Raw genomic sequence first — 24,819 nt, 5'->3', positions numbered from 1 at the left:
TCGGCATCGGCATAAGGCTGCTTTGGGACAACATTATTCATCACTATCAGTATCGCCTTGATCACTGGCACAGATGTGACATTTTTTGTTGGTTGCAGCAGACTGTTTAACTCTCCCAAATAGAGTCCATTTAGTACCACAATTACACCAGCCAGACACAGGATCTACAAGGCAAACCCAGAAAAGAGATATCAGTGTTGCACATCACTCTCTCAGGTAACACTTGTCTGCGGGTACATATTGCCATTTCTTTCTACCAGGCTCCATGACTAAAACTACTTGATCTTTGCCTGATGCAATGACATCTGCGGGCACTGGTGGGCCACTTGGCTTTTCCACCCACACCTTTGCACCCGGTACCATACTGTCTGAAGAGCCAAAACCGCGATCCCCACGGGTAGTTAACACTGTAGGAGGCTCCCCCTTCTTAATCATGGACCACTTAACGGGAATAATGATCAATTGGGCCACTCGATCACCCTTGTGGATCGATAACAATTGGTCCCCACTATTCATCAGGATGACTTTAATCTCGCCTTGGTAATCAGCATCAATTACCCCTCCCAACACTTGAACTCCCTTCAATGCTAGGCCAGATCTAGGGGCAATCCATCACATATGCTCTGGGGGAATTTGTACTCCAATACCTGTTTCAATTACAACCATCCCTCTCTGGTCTAATCTGATTTCTTCATGGGAATGCAAGTCTACTCCTGCTGACTCTGGAGTTGCTCGATAGGGAGCTAAAGAACCTGGAGTAATTTCCCAGTACAATAGTGTTTCTCTGACTGAATTGGGTTGAACCTGTAAAGTAGGAGTCATTAATCGCATCAAAGAAGTTTCATGCTCAATTACAGGTCTATTGTTTAATATTTGCACCGCATCAAACACACGATCATGCCAGCCTGCCAAATTTACCGTCTCCAGATTTGCACAACTGTTCTTTCAATAACCCATTCATTTGTTCAATTAACCCTGAAGCAGCTGGGTAATAGGGCACGTGATAAACCACTCAATGCTCTTTTCCTGACAAAACTCCTGGATTAATTTGCCTTTGAAATGTGACCCATTGTCACTTTGAATCTGCAAAGGCACTCCATAATGTAGTATGATATGATCTAACAACCTGATGGTGTTCAGTTGTGTTGCACGTTTGCACGGCAAAACCATCAAATATCCTGAGTATGTATCCACAATAGTGCATGCATACTGACAACCTCTACTGATTGGCATGGGACCGATATAATCAATCTGCCAAATTTGCCCTGGTAATTTTCCTCTTCGCAATGTACCCCAAACAATCTGAGGGGTAGGTTTATGCAGTTGGTGTTGGCACACTGGACATTGCAAAATGATCGTTTTCACTACTTCTAAAGGAAGACTGATTCCTCGAGTCTGTGCCCACCTGATAGTAGCCTTTTCTCCAAGGTGCCCATATTTCTGATGGGCCCATTTGGCCAAACCCTCCAAATCGTCTTCCTGAGCCTCTGCATCCACAGATGAAATTTTGGTGTGTTCGTCTGCAACAGAATTAAACCAACGTTCTAATGCGTCTGTGGCACAATGCGCGTCCACATGATATGCAGTGACTTCACTTTGTGATAACATTTCTGCAATATCTTGCCACAGTTCTTTTTCGCACAACTCTTTTGAATGAATCTTCCACCCATTCTTTTGCCAAGTTGGCAACCACACTGCCAATCCATTCGCCACTGACCATGAATCTGTGTACATATAACATTGACCAGGGGTCTCTTGTTTCAATGTTTGGTAAACTGCGTAAAGCTCTGCAAACTGACTGCTCTTCCCTTTCCCTGTCGTTGTCAACATCTTTTTTGTTTTGGGATTGTACGACACTGCTTTCCAGTACCGCTCAGTTCCCACATATCAAGCTGAACCATCCGTGAACCAAGCATGCTCTGTTTGCTCCACGGTCAAATCGCTGTAAGGTACTCCCCATTTCACGGGAGACTCACGTTTTTCAGGCACTTCTGCTGGTATGTAATCTAAGGGCAGTATGTTGGCTACTTGCTCATGTAATTTTGCCACTCCACCCTTTCCTGATTTGGCTCTGTCTTGAATAAACCATTTCCACTTAATTATGCTGGCTTCTTGAGCATGTCCTATTCTATGCGTTTTAGGAGAGCTCAGTACCCATTGCATGATTGTATTTCTGGTCTCATCAATACATCATGGCCCACCGTCATTTGCTCGGTATCAACAAGAGCCCAATAACATGCCAGCAATTGCTTCTCAAACGGAGTGTATGAGTTACCAGCATCGGGCAACTTACGACTCCAAAACCCCAATGGCACACCACACGTCTCCTGTCTTGTTTCTGCCACACACTCTATTTAGCATAATTGTCTTGTACAGATACATTTAATTCCACTTCGCCTTCCTTCAATGGCCATAAATCAAGCACCTGCTGCTTGGTGTCTTTCGCCATCTCAAAGGCTTTCTGTTGCTCCTCCCCCCACTGAAACTCAAATTTCTTTCGTGTCACCTTGTAGAGGGGGGCCAATATCTGCCCTAAATGGGGAATGTGCTGTCTCAAAAACCCAAACAGCCCTATAAACTGCTGAGCTTGCTTTTTGTTCATTGGAGTGGTGAATTCAAGTATTTTCTGTCAGGCTTTTGGCACCATTTCTCGATGCCCATGATGCCACTGAATCCCTAGGAATATCACTGTTTCAGCTGGACCTTGAATTTTACTCGGGTTAATCTCCCACCCTTCCTTCTTCAATCCTTCCATAATAACATCTAACTGGCTTTGTACACTGTGCTCATCCTTGCCCTGAATCAAAATATCATCAATATAATGAGAGATTTGTATGTCATGTTTAAACGGTATCTTGTCTAAGTGCTCTGCCGACAGCCGGTGACAGATAGTCGGACTATGTATGTACCCCATAGGGAGCCTTGTGAAAGTGTACTAACGTCCACTCCACGAAAATGCAAACTGCTCTTGACACTCTTCAGCAATTGGCACAGAGAAAAATGCATTGGCTAAATCGATCACTGCATACCAAGTCCCCTCAAACTTTTGGACATTAGCAATCAAGGTAATGGCATCTGGGACTGCGGGCACTAAGGGAGGAGTGTGTTTATTCAACTCCCTGTAATTCACCGTCATCCTCTACGACCCATCTCCCTTTTTAATAGGCCAGAGAGGATTGTTCCATGCGGTGGTAATAGGGCGTAATGCACCCACCTCCACGTACTCTTTGATGGTGTCTGAAATTTCCATGTGCCCCCAGGAATGCGGTATTGTTTAATTGCTACCCGCTTGATTGCCACCGGCACTTGCACTGGGGGCATCTTCAATTCGCCTACGGTAATGGGTATACAGATCAATGCACTTACCCCAAACTGGTACATTTTACCGCCAAGTCCCAAGGTTAACCCATCCAAAATGTCAAAGCCAATTATATATTCAGGTATCGGGACATTCAACACTTGGTATTTCTGCCTATTCAAATTGCCTATTTTCAGCTCCACTTTCGTTTGTACTGCGGGGGTCTCCTTTCCCCCTAAACCTGTAATAGTAAACTGTTTGCCTTTAAATCGTGTTGGATTGCCATGAATCAAAGAGACCTCCGCCCCGGTGTCTATTAATGCTCGCACCCCTTGTGTATTTCCTGGCCCCCAAAAAATCTTAACATAAACATGAGGCCGCCTATCAACATTTATGCGGGAAGACGCTGCCGGAGCTTGGCCGAAGTCCTAGTCAAACTTCGAATGAGTGTGACTCGACTCCACCTCTAACATTTCACTCACCACCTTTCTCAAATCAGCGTATGTTGGCTGGTACGGGGAAGGTGTCCCCATAGACCCTTCATCTTGTTCTTCCACAGGGGCAGCAGAAGGTGAGGTGTCCTCCTGTGGCGTGGTGACTACCTGTTCTTAACCTGTTTATAGCGCTCTTTGGCTGCAAGTCCTCGTTTTTTGTATAATTCATACATTACTCTGGTTTCAATGCCATCAATTTCTTCGTGTGGCACACCATCTTTTAACAAAGCCAAAAACATGTCTTTTCGGGACACTCGGGAGTCTCTGCTATCTTGCTGCCTGCCTTCGGTTCTTCTCTCACTCTGCCCCTCTCTCTCCCATGGCTTGTTATCACTCTTATCCCACTCCCCTAAATCTGCAAGTTGCCGAATGGCATCCGCTACCTCATCAGTAGCTTTGCCCGTCATACCTACGAGCAAAGTCATAATGCCACTTTTGTATGCGGGTGGCGCGGTTCTAATCACCATGTTTCAAGTTGAAACTGAGAGCGGCACGGCTCCCATGTGATCAGGAGCATCTATGTGAATAGCCTCTTTCATAGCATGCTCTCTGACTTTTTGAATTGCTTCTCTCAACGTATACCACTTCGTTTCTTCGATAGGCCAATCTGTGGTAATGGGGTATTTACGGTTACATGCTTGGGCTACCATGTGCAACAAAGACACCTGTGTATCTTGACCATTTGCGTCAGGGGGTGGTCCTGCCCTTAAAACCTCCTGTACATTGGTGTCAATTGACAGGGGTAAAAAACGCTGTGAATCCGTAGAATCTACCAACAACTCTGCAGCACCCCCATCTAGCAATCTCACCATCCATGTCAATAAAGCTTCCCCTGATTTTTGCCCCAAACGGGTAATAATTTCCCCAACCTCCTGCTGTGTGTAGTCCTCCAGCGTGGTTAAATCCACCATTCCGCCAGCAGGATTCTGCGGGTGGGGTCCAGCTCGCCGTCTTCTAACGGGCTTAGCCGCCACTTTTTTCTGTTTCGCTTCCATTTTAGGGTCAGACTCATCTGCGGAACTACTTTCTAGACTGGTTGAATCAAAAATATCACCATCCCACTTATCCGGATCCCAGTCCACACCGGCGGTAGCGATTACAATTGCCACCTTTCTTTTGTTGACCCCTCCCCGTCTTTTCCTATACTTATACCAGCTACTCTGACTGCTGCCCTCTCGGCCACAGCCTGATATGTGTCAACCTTATCTTTAAACAGTTTCATTTGAATCTGCTGCATTAACGCAGTCTGCCGTTCTGCAGCCAGCTCTCTTTCTAATCGCAAAACCTCATTTTTCATTTCCACCTTCATTTGATGTATTTTCCAATAAGCATGCAAAAGAACCCAACCTCGCCTACCTAATGCTGCACATTCTCTACCACGTTCTACTGGAAATTGTTGCAAGCATGCCATTACATCAGACAGATCGGCATCTCCCAATCCTTGATCCCATGTTTCACTTAGACCTGCACCACATGCCCACGCCTGGGCCAATTTATCATATGGACTCTTAGTCCAGCCTGGAATAACAACATCAGAACAGTCACCGCCAGCGGTAATGCTCTTCTTCCTGAACAAACTACTCATTATCGCAAACAAAACAAAACCTCTTTATATCTATATATTTTTCCTCTCCACACTGCAATCACTCCCACAGGCACGCACACACCGGCAAAGGGGAAAAAAACTTCACTACTCAAAAACTTCACTTGCAAGACAACCGAATCCTATCTACGTTCAAACAGATGCTTTAATACTCGGAACAACTCATCACAAGTATCCTGTTCGTGACACCAAAAATGTGTTGCTCTCCCCAGAGTGCACGGAAAAACATAAATCACCAATGCAATTATAGAGCAAATACTTTGAACACAGAAAGACTCAATAACTCGCAACCACACACTCTTCAAAGCTTAGAAGCAACCAGTGATAACATAGAAATAAATCACAGAAGAAGCAAAGAATTCAAAAGGAAATACATCACCTTGAGCGTAACTGGATTCCTCATCTCGCCCAGAAGCGGCTGGAAGACCCCGGTAACAGCCAGGCCGAGAGCACCACAGCTCACAGGAGTGCCGGACATAAGCGCCCTCCTCCGGCTGAAGTCTCACCTGACCACCTCCGGGTTTCCGCATATATACACACTCCGCAAAGGGGTGGCAGTTCTCGAACCTTCTGGAAATGGCACTTGCGCAGTTGATGAGCAGCCGTCGGTTGCCAGCTGGGTCAATAGAGAGCTACCCTCAAGGAGCACAGTGCCTCCCTTCTCTAAAAACACGCTCCGCGGAGAACAGTAACAAACCATAACAAAGTTAGCTTTCCCAGCAGAAATGTCCTTGACCGCATACCAGGTTTGGAAAGCATGTTTTCCTCAGCACCGTGAATATAACACTCAGCAAAATGTGTGCAGCTTTTTGTTGAGTCTACTTATCTATGTGTTATTTAGGTAGGCTTGTATTGAACAATGATTAACAGTGTAATATAGTTCTGAGTGTGGATCCAGACCAATCACAATATTCTGTTCATGTATTCTATTCAGTGTTCCATTTAAGGCATGTGTATTCTTAGAGTGTTATTATTTGTGGAGTTCTTGATGGAGTTCTGAAATCTTCAGTTGGGTCCTGCCTTCCCAGGTGGTGCCTGCTGTCGCTTGAACTAGACTTAAATGAACAAGTCTTTAACTACTACATTGCCCCGTATTCACTTTTTATCATTGGCGACGAGGATTTGTTTCACGGACCCTGACGCCGGCCCCAGCTGCTGGATCCCTGTGTTTTGCCGTGCTGCCGGCACTGTGTCCTCTCCGCCGTACCAGCGACAGCAGGCGAGGCAGACCAAGGGCAGAGAAGAAAGGAAGGAGGAGGCAGGCCATTCAGGCAAGTCCGCTCTTATTTTGGAAAAAAAAAAGAGCCGCGAGGGAGCCGCGCACAGCTACCAGAGCGCAGGCCCGCCCTTCACCGCCTGCGTTCGCTACGAGACGGAGAAGGAACATTGCGGAGGAGGAAACCCGATCAGGCAAGTCGGCATTATCGGGGGGAGAGCCGCGGGGGAGCCGCGCGAGCCGCGGAGGAGCTGCGCGAGTACTGCTGCAGCAGAGCAGGCCCGCGAGCCGCGAACGAGCCGCTCACAGCTGTCAGAGCGCTAGCTCCGCCCCTCGCCGCCTGCGTGCCAGCGCACGCGGCTCTCAGCTGGCTCTGGCACGCGCAGACACGCGCTGCAGCACACGCTGTGGAGGGAGTGTCAATTCGAGCCCCGGTCTCCATTGTGACACCAGTTGCCCAGCAATGACTCAGCTCTATCTTCAAGAGCCCCGGTCTCCATTGTGACGTCAGCTGACCGCCAGCAAAACTCTTACAGCTGAAAAAAAAAAAAAAGAAAACTGTATTTGCAACAAAGAAGACACTTCGTTCCAGAAACTTATATTTATAAAAAAGGGAAAGTGGAACTTAGGAGCCTTTACATCAAAGGAAAGTGTTCATACGGTGAACAAATTTGACAATTGGGTTTTTGCATCACATAGTTGAAGACCTGCCGCCTCACAGCCACCACAGCCACTTCCTACACGCACATAGCTGGCCATTTTTCTTCATCATGGCAGCATCAATTCCTCCACCTATTTCGTTCCTCAATGAACCCGGCCGCCCCCCTCTCAGGTGGGACAAGTGGAAGGACACATTTGAGAATTACTTGGTGGCAATGGGCGGTGACAGATTTTCTTCAGCTCGCAAAAAAGCTCTGTTGGTTCACAATTTGGGCACAGAAGGACGCAGGATCTTCGATGGGCTGACTGGAGACCATATGTTGGAGGCGGGTGATGCTGATGAATATGCGTTGGCCCTCAAAAAAGTACAGGACCATTTTGAGCCCAGTAAAAATGTCAGCTTTGAAAGACATAAATTCTTCCAGCGAGTACAAGAACAGTCAGAATCAGTTGAATCATATGTAGCCTGCTTGAGGTCATTAAGTTACTCATGCGAATTTGAGCATCTGACTGATTCTCTAATCAGGGATAAGTTACTCAGGTGCACCAATAACGCCAGAATCCAAGAGAAGCTACTGGCCAAAGATATGAAACTGGATGAGGCGCTCGAATTAGCCAGGAGCATCGAACAGACATCATTGGGCCTCATTACGACCCTGGCGCTAAGTGAAAAACGATGGCGGTAAATGGTTACCGCCATCGTTTTCCGCTAGGTCCGATCATGACCCGTGACCGTTAACTACGATGCCATTAGCGCCATGGCGGAAAGGTACGCGAATGCCGACCCAAGCGGACATGCACCTAACGCCATCACCCAGCCCGTTAAGTACCTTACCGCCATGGTGCTAATTACGCCATCGCAAACCAACCGTAAATGGCCATGTAAAGTGAATGCAGCTGCCACAGGTGCACAGAAACAGCACAGGTGAAGGCAAAACAGACTCAGGAAGTACAAAAAGAGCACACCCCACCCCTTCCCACACCCAGTCACACTCCACAATGATACCAATACGACTAGCAATGTTGCGGCTGGAGAACCTGATAGCAATGCAAGTGCTACAACAGCAACAAAAACAACAGGCAGCACAGAGGAGACGCAGGAGGAGAAGGAGGGCAAGGCAGGCCCAGCAAGCCCCACCAGCACAGCCAGTGCCACCACGCAAGCAGCCCCCAATCCCACGCATCAGAGCCAATCCATTCAACCTCACTGCTGAGCACATCCACACCCTGTACCGTTTGGACCGGGACACCATCACCGCCATCGTAGACATGACACACAACGACATCGTCAGCATGATAGAAACTCCAACCGCCATCCCACCCCGACTGAGGGTAGTGTCTGTACTCCACTTCCTGGCCACAGGCACCTACCAGCACACAGTGGGGCACTTGCATGGCATCTCACAACCATTATTCTCACGAACACTCATCCAAGTGCTCTATGCCCTCCTCAAGCACACAGACGACCACATCTCATTACCACGGACTGCCCAGGAGATTGCAAACACCAAAGTGGGTTTCCATGCACTAGCCGGCATACCTGGTTGCATTGGTGCCATCGACTGCACCCATGTGGAATTGGTGGTTCCAAGTGCCATGGAGGTACCGTACGGCAAACGGTAACAGTTCCACTCAATCAACGTGCAAATGGTCTGTGACTCCAACAAGATCATCACACATTGTTGTGCCCGATTCCCCGGATCAACCCATGATTCTATGGTCCTGAGGAACTCCACAATACCACGCTACATGGAGCGACATGCAGGCCCAAGATCCTAACTACTCGGTGAGTCCAATGTCATGACCATGGAAATGTGAAGTGGGTAGGTGAATGACGTACCGATGCATACTCCACCTGGATGAAAGGGGGGGGAATGATGCATGCTCTACCTGGCTGAAAGGGGGGGGAATGATGCATACTCCACCTGGCTGAAAGGGGGTGGGGAATGATGCATACTCCAATTGGCTGTGAGTAGCAGAGAGAACGGAGACAGATGATACCCTAAAGCAACCCAAACTCTACCCAACACCAGTGAAGCCAATACCCAATGTATGCAGCCCTACCATGTGAATGAGGTTGTGTCCCAACCATGACACAACCATCTGCAAGTGCATTCTACCAATTCAGACCACGTTGTCAACAATGAAAAGCACCTACATGCACGTCACCAAACACATCAACCGATAGGCCTGTCCCCCATAACTGCCCACGAAGGAGGCACATGACGGACAGAAACATCAACACACCATTACACAGACAGCAGGGCCCCCAAAATGTCCCTGTCTACATCAGCATTGCTCACTGGGGTCATGATGAGGCCCACAGCAATGTTGCAATGATGTGCGCATTGCCATCACAGGACATGTGCCAGGCCAACTAACCAAACGGCATGAACGGACACAGTGGATGGGCACTCACAATTGCACTCCACCCCTCTGCATACATTGGGTGATGGCATGCAAAACAGGCCATGGGAGCCATGAGCATATACTGGTTGCATTGTGTGAATCAATTAGTGCATGTAGAAGTGAGCCAAAGTAACAGTTGGATGCAAGCCATGGTGGCACATCATGTTCTTGATCAGACGTCATGACTGACACATACATTCTCGCCTACATACAGGTGATGCAGGCTATTCCCTGAAGAGGTGGCTCCTTACACCAGTCCGGAACCCGCAGAACCAGCAGAGGAGGACTTCAACCGTGCACATACACGTACCCGTGTGGTCATAGAGCAGACATTCGGCCTATCGAAGGCACGGTTCCGATGCCTCAGCAGGTCTGGTGGGGCACTCCTGTACCGCCATGAGAAGGTGGCAAAGATCGTCATGGCATGTGTCATGCTACACAATATGTGCGTCAGGAGAAATGTGCCCCTGCCCCCTGTCGCAGAACTGCAACCACCTGACAATGAGGATGATGGGGGTGGGGATGGGGCAGCACCTCAAGGAGGCAGCGATGCACAGGAGGGGCGTGTAATGCGTCAGAATCTCATTGACCAATGCTTCTAGCACACACGGCGCGTGCGTGTAACATGGACACGGCACTTGGGGCACTCTGTGTGTGCGGGACATGCACACTGTGGACTGTACAACAATGAAGTACATATACGCAATAAAAATGTCCACACATTTGATTAGTGGCAAAAAGAAAATGTGTATTTCAATAGTGTATTCTTGTGACATACCCCCACCCCCTTCCCCTCCCCCCTGAACACCCCAACACACCCCCTCCCCCTGAACACCCCAACACACCCCCTCCCCCCTGTCCTCTCCCCCCTGAACACCCCAACACACCCCCTCCCCCCTCCCCCCTGGAATCCCTACAAAGGTGCGGTAGTGTCTGTGCAGCAGGGTGTGCAGTAGTCCTGCTCAACTGTCAAGCCACTAATGTGGACCCCTCCCCTGGCCCCCGGGGCACCCCTGCCCGTGCTGCGTAGATTGCGCCCTGATCTGCGGATGGGGCTGCTCTGTGCCGAGCTGGTTGATGAGGAGGGTCCGGCCTGCACATCTGGACGCATGTCCCTGATGGTCTGAACAAGTTCTGTGAGGACATTGCGCACAGCTGCGAGTTCCGTGTATATGTCCTTTGTGGAGGTCTCAATGGCAGCTGTGACTCGGTCTGCCGACCTCTCTATGGCATCCCTTGCCCCCCCCACACTGTGCAACATGTTCGTTGAGGAGGGCGGATAGCTGCTGCTGGCGGGTAACTATATCTTCAAGGGTCTGCTGGTTCTGCTGGGCCATGCCCAGTGGCATTTGCATGTCCATTGGGCTGCTCACCTCAGGCTGGGGGGATGGGGTGGCTGGCCAATCCTCGGCCTCCGACTGCCCCTGTGTGGCATCCGCCTGCAGGGGGCTTAGGGATGTGCAGGGGGAATGTGGCTGGGCAGTGGGCCTTCCCTCATCGATGACCTCGATGCTGCCTGCCTCACCGTCGGAGTTTGCCGCTATGGCAGCGATTTCACCCAGGGTGCTGCTTGCAGCAGAGCCTGTCCCTTCAGTGGGCACGACTAGTGACATGTGTGGTGCTGCTGCTGGGTCTGTGTTTGCTGTTGTGGGGGCTGGCACTTGCCTGTCCTCTTCCCCAGGCAGGGTTTGTGGCTGCTGGTGTGTTTCCTTTAGGACGGCTCAGGTGGATGCCTGTGGCCTGGCCCTCTTGGTGGATCTGGATGCAGTGTTGTCCTCTTCCTGGAGGTCTGTGTCAGAACCTGTGGTGGAGCAAAGGAGGGATAGTGTTATTGATGGGTCCGCGGACATTGGCCATGCATTGTGAGGGATGACATCTATACAGTGGGTACATGCAGCACATTTCTGGCAGGGGCATACAGGTTTTGTGCCTTTTGTGTGGAGGTAGCATGGTGGTATGTGTGTGCCAGCAGTTAGGGTGTGCATGCTGCATGCGTACAGGGTGGAGTCTGGATGTCTCTGTGGACATTCACCTGCCGATGTGTTGCATATGCACTATGGGGCTACATGGTACTTCACATGATAGGACTTTGTTGAGTTTAGCATGGCTTGCTCTGGCCACCTACCTGCATCTCCTGAGGTCGGCACTCCTCTCTCCATCCCTCCGACACCTTGGATGCTCTCCATCCCGATGGTGGATGCACATATTTCCTCCCATGCTTGCAGCTTTATGGGCGATTCGGATCCACCCCCAGTTGACATGCCTAGGTTCCGGTTAGCTGAGATTATGCTTTGGACACGGAGCCTCAAGTCGTCCCAGCGCTTTCTGCACTGCTGGGCAGTGCGGGGTACGGCCCCCACTGCACTCACACGCTGTGCCACTAGGGCCCATATGGCCTTCTTCTTCGCTATTGCCGTCCTTGTCATCTGCGTTGAGAATACAGCTGCAGCATTTTCTTGCAGGGTCTCTGCGAGCATGGTTAGTTCCTCCTTTGAGAAACGGTCTTGGCGCTGCCGGTCACATGCTTTTTTTACGGCTTTGGGCATTTTTGCTTGGGTAATTGGGTGGGTGATGGGTGTGGATAGGTGTCAGGGTTGGATCAGGTATGGTTGTGGAGGATGGCAATGGATTGTGTGTTTAAAGATGGCCGCCGTGCAGTTTCCCGTTCCGCCGCGATGACGCTATTTCCGGTTCCGCCTATTTACGGTGACCGCTAATTACGGTGACCGCTAATTGCGGTCGCCGCTATGGTGTGTGTGGCGGTAGTGCTCTTTGCACGGCGTGCAATGGCGGTAAGGGCCGTTTTTGGGCCATTTACGCCATGCCGTACTTTACATTAACGCCATGGCGTAATGCACGTGCCCGATGGGTCGGAATATGCAGCACTTTACGCCATCGAACCACGGCGTAAACATTAATTACGCCATGGCGGTAATGTTCGGTACTTACCGCCAAGGTCGTAATGAGGCCCATTATATGTTAAGGAGCTAAAGGCTGACAAACAAATTCCGACCACCATGTCAGTCTGTGCAATAGACCAGAAGAAAAGGTCAAACATTCCCAGTGGAAAGAAAGGTAATTGGACTGCGAGAAATGCATGTACCAGATGTGGTAACTCCAGACATGGTGCAAACTTTCCGTCGTGCCCTGCCAAATTTGCCGAATGCTTTAAGTGCAAGCATAGAGGACACTTTGCAAATGTATGTAAAGCTACTTCCATAAATTTCCTCGAACCCAGAGTAGAGAACAGGGCCAGCATTGAAGAATCGGTCAGGAGAAATTACAACATTCAAGAAGTATCAGCCATCCAGGAACCAAGTGCCAAGTTGTTTTCGAAATTTCAGCTTTCTCAGGCGAAGCTAAAGGTCCGGCAGACACCTTTCTGATTGATGGGCGCAGTTTAGTCATGAAAGTTGACACTTGTTCTCTTTGGACCATAATCTCAAGGGATACCTTAGTAAACATATTGAAGAAGGGTGAAGGGGCAATTAAACCCACTGATGTTAGAGCCTGTGGATATGGAGAATCTACGATAGAAATCTTGAGGGAATTTTCTGCATCCGTCAGTTACAAAGGAAAAGAATGCCAGGCCAACATTCTGGTAGCAAACAATGAAACCTCTTTATTAGGATGGGAAGAACAAAAGAACTTGGGTGTAAAAATACAGGCAAATGCCCCCCAGCCAATATCTATTGCTGAAGTGGAAGATGACGTCTGGACTAAAGAGTTCCCTGAAGTGTTTTCCGAGAAATTAGGGAAACTTAGAAATTTTGAACACCATATTAAACTAAAAAATAATGTGCAACCGGTGATACACAAGGTTAGACAAGTGCCATTGAAGATGAGAAGTAAGCTTCGTGTAGAATTAAATGACGTGGTGGACAAAGGAGTAATCGAGCCAATAACAGGAACAGAATGGTTATCGCCGGTTGTACTAGTAGCCAAGGCAAATGGAAATCTGAGACTATGTGTAGATTTACGCAGTCTCAAACGGAAGATTGTTGTAGAGAAACATCCTCTTCCTAATTTATCGGAGACTCTTTCCACCCTGGGGGAACCGAAGGTATTTTCCATCATTGACTTGTCAGCAGCATACCATCAGGTTCCGTTGTCCAAAGGTTGCCAGCATCTCACAGCATTCATCACTCCCGAGGGAGTGTTCAAATACAATTGCATGCCTTTTGGATTAGCTTCCGCTGCTTCTGTTTTTCAAAGCGTGATGGAGGAAGTGCTTAGAGGGCTAAGGAAAGTAACAGTGTTTCAGGATGACATACTAGTGTTTGCCGGAAATGAAGAGGAACATAATGAGATTTTAAGGGCTGTCCTAGTCAGACTCAAAGAATCTGGTTTGACTGTCCAAAGAAAAAAATGCAAGATTGCTGTTAGAGAAGTAGACTATTTAGGTCATAGAATTTCTGGTGATGGTATTGCTCCGAAAAAATCTCTTATTGATAGCATCAGCAGTGCTCCCCAGCCACGAGACAAATATCAGTTACGTTCCTTCATGGGGCTGGCGGAGTACTACCACAAATTTGTAAATGGTTTTGCCACTATCTCCACTCCGTTAAGAGAGTTGTTGAAAAAGAATGTGAAGTTTGTGTGGTCGGGTGAATGCCATGAAGCTTTTAGGAAAATAAAAGAGTGCATAGTGCAAGCACCCTCCTTGGGAGGGTTTGTGTCGGGAAGAAAAACTGTTTTATCGGTTGATGCAAGCAATATGGGTCTAGGTGCAGCTTTGTCTCAGGTGGACTCTGGTAAGACCGAACATATAATTGCGTTTGCCTCAAGGCCATTGAAGGGAGCAGAAGAAAACTACTCTGTGATTGAGAGGGAGGCATTGGCGGTCTCGTGGGCTGTAGCACATTTCAAATTCTATCTATGGGGTCAAACTTTTATGGTAAAAACTGACCACAAACCTTTAGTCCAACTACTAGGTATTGTAGAGTGGGCCAAAGGATCACCCAGAATTTCTAGGTGGATGATTGAACTCCTAGCCTATGACTTCAAGATAGTGTACATAGCAGGTAGAGACAATGTAGTAGCAGACTGTTTGTCTAGGTTACCGGTGGAGGGCAAGGAGTCAGAAGAAGCACCCTTAGAGCAGGGTGTGAGTATTTCTGAGGTTGAATACAATGCCATAAGTAGAGATGAATGGGAGATTGCTGATAGTGAGGACCTTATATTGAATCAAGTCAAGGTGTGGACCAGGACAGGGTGGCCTCACAAAAACATTGTAGAAAAACAATTTGATTGCTTTTACTGCATAAAGGATGAGCTGAATTTATCAGAAGACGGTCTAAAACTCAGGAAGGGTACCAAAGTGATTCCACCCATCAATGTCAGATCCAAGCTAGTGAGTATAGCTCACCAAGGCCATTTAGGGATGGGAGGAACCAAAAGATACATCAGGGAATTCTATTGGTGGCTGGCAGTTGACAGTGAAGTAGAGAGGTGTGTGAAGAACTGCAGAGAGTGCGAGAGGAGTGATAAAAGTAAAGTGGTTAGGGAAGCACCCATTAGACCTGTTAGTGTTCCGGGTGAACCCTGGAAAAAGGTGGCTGTGGACCTGATGGGCCCACTACAGAATTTGGGGGAGAATCTCAAATACTTAATAGTGTTAGTAGACTACCACTCAAAGTGGATAGAGTGGAAGGCAATTGGTGAAGCAACCAGGGCCCAAATGATATCATTTTTTGAAGAAACATTTTACAGGGAAGGCTTTCCCACGGAATTAATTTCAGATAATGGCGTCCAACTTTGTTCGGACAAGATGGTAGAGTTTTTCAAAAAGTTTGGTATAAGGCACTACAGAATAGCACTCTATCAACCCAGGGCTAATGGGCTGGTAGAGAGGGCAAAGAGATTTGTAAAGGGAGGCTTGCAGTTAGCAATGGCGGCAGGGTTGGAGTGGCAGAAAGTGTTGAGGGAAATGGTTTGGAACTACTGCACGACGCCTCACACTGTTACCAAAGTCTCACCTTTTATGTCTCTCAAGGGCAGGCAGCCGGGTACTAAACTTTGGCCAGGGTGGCTTGACTTGGCCAAGAGTGTGAATATTGATAGGAATAAAATTGTGACACTTATCAAAGAGGCCCAAAATGCATACAAGGAAAGGTTTGACACAGAAAAGAAATCCAAGAGTTTGGTATGGAGAGAAGGTGAACTTGTGTATGTAAAAAACCCCAGGTTGTCCCCTAAATGCATCGAGAGCAAATTTATTGGGCCTAAGAAAATAGCGGTAGTAAGAGGGAATGTGGTCATAATGGAAGGTGGGGAATGCTGGTCCATGTCCAAATTGGTGAAATGTAATAACAATTGTCAAGCAGTAGAGGATGGAGAAAATAGTGATGGAAATGACAATGGCAAAGACAATGGGTTGGTGCATGAATCTGGAGGAGTTAGTAAGAGTGTTCAACAAGACACAGATGTTAGTACCAGTACAGAAAGAAGGAGAGGTAAACCTCTTTGGTTGCGAGATTATGCATTAGAGTAACTCTGTGTTATTGAAAGGGGGAAGGTGTGTTGAGTCTACTTATCTATGTGTTATTTAGGTAGGCTTGTATTGAACAATGATTAACAGTGTAATATAGTTCTGAGTGTGGATCCAGACCAATCACAATGTTCTGTTCATGTATTCTATTCAGTGTTCCATTTAAGGCATGTGTATTCTTAGAGTGTTATTATTTGTGGAGTTCTTGATGGAGTTCTGAAATCTTCAGTTGGGTCCTGCCTTCCCAGGTGGTGCCTGCTGTCGCTTGAACTAGACTTAAATAAACAAGTCTTTAACTACTACATTGCCCCGTATTCACTTTTTAACACTTTTCACTGCGGCATGAAGTAAATATCCATCATGGCTCCGAGCGCTCCCAGAATACACTGCGCACCAGCGCCATTTTGGTTCAAGCATAACAGCATCTCCTCTCTTCATCCTTTTCCTCACGCTCCTCTCTTTTGGTGTCAGACTTTGGGGGTCATTCTTACCATGGCGGTAAGGGGTTAACACTGCTGGTAAAGGTGCCGGAGCCATCAACCCCTTACCACCTCATTATGAGTTCTGCTCCCGGGTCCTGCTAAGGATGCCTGGTTTTACCAGGCGGCCTTAGCAGGTCCCGCGAGCAACCCAGCAGGCTAACAATGGGCCCATTATTAACAGGCCAGTTGTTAGCAGGCTCCTCGTTCCCATTGAGCCGTATGGGGGCTCGAATGGGAATGGGGATGTACAGGGTCCGGGTTCCTTGAATGCGGAATTACCGGGCCCTGCAAGGTCAGAATGGGCCGGTAATTCCTCATTCAAGGAACCCGGACCCCATACCCGGTAAGGGGGTAGCCATGCCGCTAATAGCAGCATGGTTACCTCCTACTTCGTAATGACCTCCCTTGTCTGCCCCCAACTCGTGCAACGTCTTGCGTCCTCTTTGTTCCTGCTTATTTCCAATCTATCTAGGGACAGTTCTCTATTCCCACTACTTCAGGAGACATCCTCAGTGTCGTAATGCTGAGTGTTCTCCAGGCATTCGTCTTCCGCCTCCCCTTGTGGTACTTGTTATAGCCCCATTTCATCATATATCCTATCAATCGTTTCTTCAATGCTTCTGGTGTCGAAGTCATCCTCAATATTTGCCCTAGACGTGCCTGGTAACGAACCATACTCAGGAAAGAATTCTTCTATATCTTCCCAATCTACTACTCACTCAGGTTTTTTAACCTCTCTTTCCAGATATTCGAGATTGCGTGCTCTCTGTCTTCGCTTATGTTCTACATCGTCATCGAACTCTCTGCGCTTCCTTGCTTCTTCTCTGACCCTATCTTCTTCCTCTTTCTTTGCGTCTCTACGTTAATTTGCCCTTTGGATTTCCTCATCCCTTCGTCTCTTTATTCTTTTCTCTCGTATCCTTTGCTCTTCCTCTAACCTCCGCTGCTCCTGTCTGTCTTGATCACTGGCTGCTCTCTGTTTATGATCGTGCTGTCTTTCTAGCTCTTCATGCTATAACTGTTCTCGTCTCTGTCTATCTTTTTTCCTTATTCTTTCATCTCTCAATCCTTTTTCTTTTTTCTTCTCCTTTCTCTGTACATCATCTAACTTCTCCTTTTGTTTCGGGTCATCAATGCCTTTGCCATTGAGTTTAAATAAAATCTGCCCTCGCATCCATTTGTCCTTTGCGAATGCTATCTCATCAGTTCTATCCTCACTTCCTTTTCATCTTTTGCCTTCTCTCTGTGCCTCGAGAGATGTACTTGCCTGTGTCTTGTCTCTTCTCTCGTCATCGCGTCTCTCCTTGTCCCTCGTGACTTTGGAGGTAATGGGCCTCATTCCGAGGTGGGCGGTAATGGATACCGGGCACCGTTAAGGAGACCGGTGCCGCTAATCCCTTACCACCCAATTCCGAGGACCCTTAGTGGGAACCATAAAGGACGTGTGGTCTGACCACACGTTCTTTACAGATCCCGTTAAGGGACCTTGGAGTTAATAACGGGCCCGCAATTAGCGGGTCCATTATTAGCGCCTTCCCATTGAGCCCTATGGGGGCTCAAATGGGAATGGGGAATGGCATTTGGAATGGGATTTACCGGGTCCGCCTAGGGCGGAATGTCCCGGTAAGTCCCCTCTCCACCAGACCAGACCCGGACACGATTTTGGAGGCAGCCATGGCGCTAATAGCGCCATGTCGCCTCCAAAGTCGTAATGAGGCCCAATATCTCTATCTTTATCTTTATCTTGATTTTCGTCACTACTTTGCATAGGTGACTCATACGCTGGGTTGCTATACCCCGTGGCTGCTTTAAGTTCCCTGAGCGGGTATAACCCTTATACTTTTCAATTTTTGTTTCAGATGTGGCGGGTGGTGCTGAGGGCATCTCACCCCCCTCTGTGCCTACGTTAAGTATCCAGTCTGTTGGTGGTTCCTCTTCCTTGTCTTCTTGATACATTTTCCACAACTCTAGACTAGCTAGGCATTTGGCTAACTTTTTGTCCGTGTATGTGGCGTGCAAGTATGTCGTCATGTGTTGCAAAACAGCTTTAGATAATGACCCGCCCTGTGGCCAAGGCATAAACATTTTATGGGTGGTTCCTTTAACCCATTCAGCACTGTATTTTTTCAGCTTAGGTGTGCTGTGCTAATGGAGTTATGTCTTCCATGCTTAAATCTGTTCCCTTTATCTTTATATAACACTTGTCAACGCTTTACGTGACTTAGACAATCCCAACAATATGAGCGAGCACCAATCACTGCAAGCTCCAATCCCGTTTTTTTTCCACAAAATTTCATATCTTCTATTTTGCTCAATAAACATCAGTTTGTATACTTCAATATCTCAGTTATTTAATTGCGTAAATCTTATGTCAGTTCCTCTAAGAAAAATGTTTGACTTATGACGTCACAACAAACAACACATAAAACAGACGTTAACAGACTAGATGAACTCCAGCTGACCACATATACCTCTGCCTCTAATTATTCTTAACCCCGACATGGAGTTTAAACCTATCCCTTTCACAAAAAGTGTTTTTAATTGCTGTGGTGGCCTATTTGTTCCCCTTTATTTGGGACTCTGGATGAAGGTTTCTTCTAGCCGCTTCTAGCCGCTTATATTAAAAGCGTAGGAATAAGGCGAATCCTCTCACTTCTTGGGTGTCTTCCCTGCCACTCCACCACCTCGAGAGTCCAGTTTGTCCTTGCTAAAGATGGTGTATTTAGACGGTGTGGCAATGGAGAGGGTAAGGTCAGAGGTAGCGTGCAGCCATGTTTCAGATATGGCTATTAACTCAAGGTCGTTATAAGTGATGAGGTCAAAGATTTCAAGTGGGTGAGCAGGGATAGATCTGGCATTCATAATTGAGTTGTACTTGGTTATTGAGTGTGGGTGGTTTGCTAGTGGTGCCTATATCCAAGTTCACATTCCCTGTGAGGTGAGTTGAGGAGTTCACTATGCTGACATGGTCATTGCAGGGGTTTCAGCCCACAGCAATGAAGTTAGTGGGGATGTTATTGGTGATGGCGCTGTTAGATGAGCTAGTCACAAGAGGGTGGTGACGTTGGTTGGGTCTTTTTAGGTTTACCATAGTAGGGCTGTGCATTTGGTCATGGGATTTAAGTGGAGATTTAGCACCAAAGGTTACTGCTGCTGCGCTAGTTGGCTTGTGATAAGGGGACTTGTTGGCTGGGTGCAGAGAAGCAGGAAGCAATCGTTGGAGAAGCAATCCTTGGATGATGTGGATGTGGCAGGGGGCCTGCTTGGGTGTGGCTGGTAGTGCTGACAAATGCTTCTAGCTCAGGATAAGCACAGAGTGCCCCAAATGTGTACATTATGTCTCAAAAGATGCAACACCGGCCCCTCCAGGACCTTGCTCCTGGACTTTGGCTTGAGGATTCACCGCAGATCCCACAGGGACCTTCTGCCCTATGCCTCTCTGTCTCTCCCTGCATCAAGGGACGCAGTATGCCAATCTCATTGGGCCCTTGCATATGGGATTTGCGGCAGGCTTCTCTCCTGTGCTTTCGGTTGCAAAGTGCACAGCAGGCCTCTCTACTGGGACCGAGCTCACAGGACTCAGGTCTCCCTTTCTATTAGAGTTCTTTCTTCCCCTGCCTCTTTTGTATCAAAGGCAATGAATTCACAGTAGACCCCTCCCATATGCCCTTGATACAGGATTATAAACAGACATCTCTATTATGTCTTAGGTTACAGGACTCACAATATGCCTCTCTCCTAGACATTGGGTCTAGCATTCATATCATGCCGCTCTTCTAGCCCTGGCCCCTCCTACCAGGGCCTGGTACCTATTATTATCTCCCCCAGGGGTCATGGGTGGATAGCCCCAGGCAGTGCCCCCGAGGAGCAAAGAAGGGTTGGGGTGCACTTTAGGTCAGCCTTCCTCTACCAGGGATTCCAGGGCTTAGCAGCTCTTCCCTCTTCTTCCAGCCTTTCAGCCCAAATCTGCCATCCTTCGGCAGAGGTTCTACAAGGAGTCCTCCTACAAGCAGCCTCTACTTGTATCAAAGGACAATCAGCAGTTATGTCTGTTTCCTCCAGGTCCAAGACCCTCACTGACTTAATCCAGCACTTTTTATACCAAGGTATCTGATAAAACGTGCTGTGATAGTTATCTCTTAGTCTCCCTGGTATTCCTCCCTAGGATTGGCTAGACTCAGTGATGACCTAATTTCATTTTATCATCTCTTTGCGGATTGGTTCTTGATAGGGCGCAATCAGTGTATCAATTTCTGCTCCATTAGTCCGCAATTTATTTGTGTGGTGCTATCTTAACATTCCTTAGATTGAATTTACAGCCCTACTGTGCTCTGTGGTCTCTGCTGCTAGGTGAAGCATTTCCCACAGTATGGGCGCTGGTGAATCTGTAAGGGAAGCACCCGCCTGCTTGATTCCCTATTTTGGTCTGTGGGCCTGCATCCTCTCTTGTGGTGCATTATGGGAGTTGGTGTTCCCAGGTACCAAGCTGCCATGAGGATGAAATACCATGTCTCTGCAGAGGTGGCAAGCCAGTGGGATTACTCTCCATCCCCTCTCCAGGGGTCGTCTTGGATAACATCCAGCTTAACCTAGTCCCTATTGGCTCACGCCCCATACAGAAGTGTGGGAAATTCCTCCAACCCACCCCATCTTTTAAAGAGTGTGACTACTGATGGGTGGACAACTGGCACTTGTCCAAGAACAGAACTGATTTGTACCATAAGAGGTGTTAGATTAGGAACAAGTGTGCCTTTAACTGTTTCCTAAAAGAAAGGTGATTAGAGACCATTTTTAAGTAGAAGGGCAGATTGTTCCAAAGATTGGTGGTCTGTGTGGTGAACCCTCACCCACCTAGTCTGTCGGATTGTAATCAGAGACATCAATGCGGCATAGAGTTGGCACATGTATCCATGGTAAACTAAGGTCCTGATCCATACTAGGGCCTTTGATGATACACATAGCTTTAATAATTAGCCTCTCCAGTCCTAGCAACTAGTCCATGTTTTTTTATTGCTGTTGCTGATTGTTTGTCATATCAATGTGTTTCTGCTCAGGCTGCAGCATTATTCAACCTTAGAAGATGAGCAATCAGATAGTCTGAAAGGCTGAATGATATATATATATGTATATATATATATATATATATATTCAGTAAAAGAACTTTGTTAAAGGGACGTTATGGTTAAGTTGCGCTACTAAAAACCTATCAAATTCAGTAAAAAAAATCTTTGTTAAAGGGACGTTATGGGTCAAAGTAAAACCGAAAAACCCTTGAAATTCGCCAGTTATGGTAAGCTAAGCAACCAAAACTCGCGCCACCGTGCACTGCTAAGACTAACACCCAGGACATCAAAGATGACATCACAAATGTCATTGATGACATCACTGATGACATCACATGTTTGGCTTCCCTTTTTTTCCTTTACTGACATATCTAGACCACATGGTTTTGTTCAGTAACAGTCAAGAACTAAACATTGAAAAGGTACTATATTTGTAGACATATCCTTCAAGTATGTTCTTATAGTAATTCCCTTAGGGTCAAGTCACATCACATGAAACATATACATAGCGGAAGACACAGGCTTGAAAGGGAGCAATCCTTTCTATGCATGAAGATAATCATTAGGCTTATCAGCACTTTCTCATAGTTTTTTTTATTACTGTACCTTCCCTATATATACTCATATTTGTATACATTGTACTCATACTCCTTTCCTTAGGATCCAGTCACATCATGTGATACACATACATAGGGTAAGTAGCAGCTTTGAAACAGAGCAATCATTTCTCTGCATAAAGATAACCAGTTAGGTTATGAACTCTTTCTGCTACTACTTCTGCTTTTTTGCTTACTTCACTTTCCCTGTATATACTCATATTTGTATGTGTTGTTGTCTCTTTGTGTTTTGTCTATACTAATGCAATTATGTATTAAGTGGGTTTTATTAGCTACTTATTACATGTTTCATAGTACGCAAAACTCTAATAAGAAAGCAGCTATAATTTCACTATTCAACATGACAATATTATGAATATTGCACCTTCATCATGTATGCTGCACACACTGCCTATGTTTCTGCATGAGTAGCTTAGTATACTGAATAGAACTTCATAATAGAATGCTATTTATATCAAAGCATTGCTTAATGTACTAAGTAGCTCATGATATTCCAATGATCATTGACACTTTTTGGTCAACATTATAAGAATCCCTTGTACAGAGTTTTCATGAAAAGTAAATGCACATGTGATGTCATCAGTGATGTCATCAATGACATTTGTGATGTCATCTTTGATGTCCTGGGTGTTAGTCTTAGCAGTGCACGGTGGCGCGAGTTATGGTTGCTTAGCTTACCATAACTGGCGAATTTCAAGGGTTTTTCGGTTTTACTTTGAACCATAACGTCCCTTTAACAAAGATTTTTTACTGAATTTGATAGGTTTTTAGGGTTGTATACGAATTGTTCGAATGTCAATTGTTCGAATAACAATTGACCTTCTGCACAATTGACCGAATTTAAACGGTCAATTAGGATATATATTCGGGGGGAAACCTTGCGCAGCCCTTCACCCAATCCAACCCCCACCCCAACCCCACTCCCAATCCCCTTATATTATTATTACACCAACCCAACCCATAATATATATTAAAATGACCATATGGTCAATTGTGCAGAAGGTCAATTAGGACCCCTATTATTCGAACAATTGTGTCATTCGAACAATTGTAAACGAACAATTCAGGTAATACCGGTTTTTAGTAGCGCAACTTAACCATAATGTCCCTTTAACAAAGTTATTTTACTGAATTTCATAGGTTTTTAGAAGTGCGACTTAACCATAATATCACTGACTTTACATATATGTAACATAGAACATACTGAACCCCCAGCTAGAGATTTTGATGTCCGCCGACGGACGCGGACAACAGCAACACTACCCAAAAACTCAGGGGTATCATAAATTGTTATATAATGCCATATGAACACTGCACAAGTTGAAAAACCAACACACGAACACATTATATGTAGTAATAAATAAGAAGTAGAACCTATATATATAACACATCAACCATCCATTTAAATACCATATACACTAAAATGGAATATACCAAAACAAGAAAGATATGCTTCTAACATAATTACCTCACAGAAACTGCACAACTAGTAGCAACAGCAGACCTACAGAACAGTGAGAAGACAATTTACCACAATCTAGTGAGTAAACTTCTTTTTTCTTATATATTTCTAAAATGTCTATATTAGATACAATAAAAGTAATATACATTTTATTTTCCTCACAGAAATATCAAAAACTTTAGAATGGCTTGAGGAGAACTTCCCACATGGTGAAATGTCTGAAGATAGTGAAACTAATGGTAGACACTTCTCGATATAACCAAATTAATAAGCATTACTTTATGTGCACTTAACATATATATATTTTTAACAGACCATACAAACATTGAAAACAATACACAACAAGATACTTTAGAACAAAATCTCCAGCGCATGGAAGAAAAAATGAACAAGCTCATGACAAATGTCCACCTTTTGAAAGATTTTGTGGAGGACCATATAAAAGAAAACATTTGATACCATTGTGCAACATGTACCTGTCCCCCCTCTCCATATCTCAGTCAATTATCCCCAACCCTCCCCAAATAGAAAAACATTTTGATGAGACTTCCATCCCTTCATCTTCTCCTGTCCATCCTCTTGAAAACCCCAATTCCCCTGTGTTTGTGTCAGTTTCTGCTTCCCCTTCTCTATCATAAATTGTACATATATTTAATATTATGAAAAATAAATGTTATGTGTGTGTTAATTTAGTCCTTTGTGCTTTTTTTAAAAAAAGTCAGTTTTGGTGTCCGCAAACAACAAAGGTGTCCGGAATGTTCATAAATAAACAAAATAGGGGTGTCCTGAGAACACTATGCCTGTCCGTATTTTTCACAGGCAAGTCGAAACTGTTCTAAGAATTCACGCAGTGTCCTGAAATGTTCGTAAGTAAACGAAATGGGGGTGTCCTGAGGACACTATAGCTGTCCGTACTGTTCGTAGGCAAGTTGAAACTGTTCTAAGAACACATCAAGTGTCCTGGGATGTTCATAAATAAACAAAATGGGGAAGTCCTGAGGACACTATGTCTGTCCATATTGTTT

The sequence above is a fragment of the Ambystoma mexicanum genome, chromosome 5p, assembly GCF_040938575.1.
Source record: "Ambystoma mexicanum isolate Mex_15411 chromosome 5p, UKY_AmexF1_1, whole genome shotgun sequence".
Taxonomy (NCBI): Eukaryota; Metazoa; Chordata; class Amphibia; order Caudata; family Ambystomatidae; genus Ambystoma; species Ambystoma mexicanum.
This window is presented reverse-complemented; position numbering follows the sequence as displayed.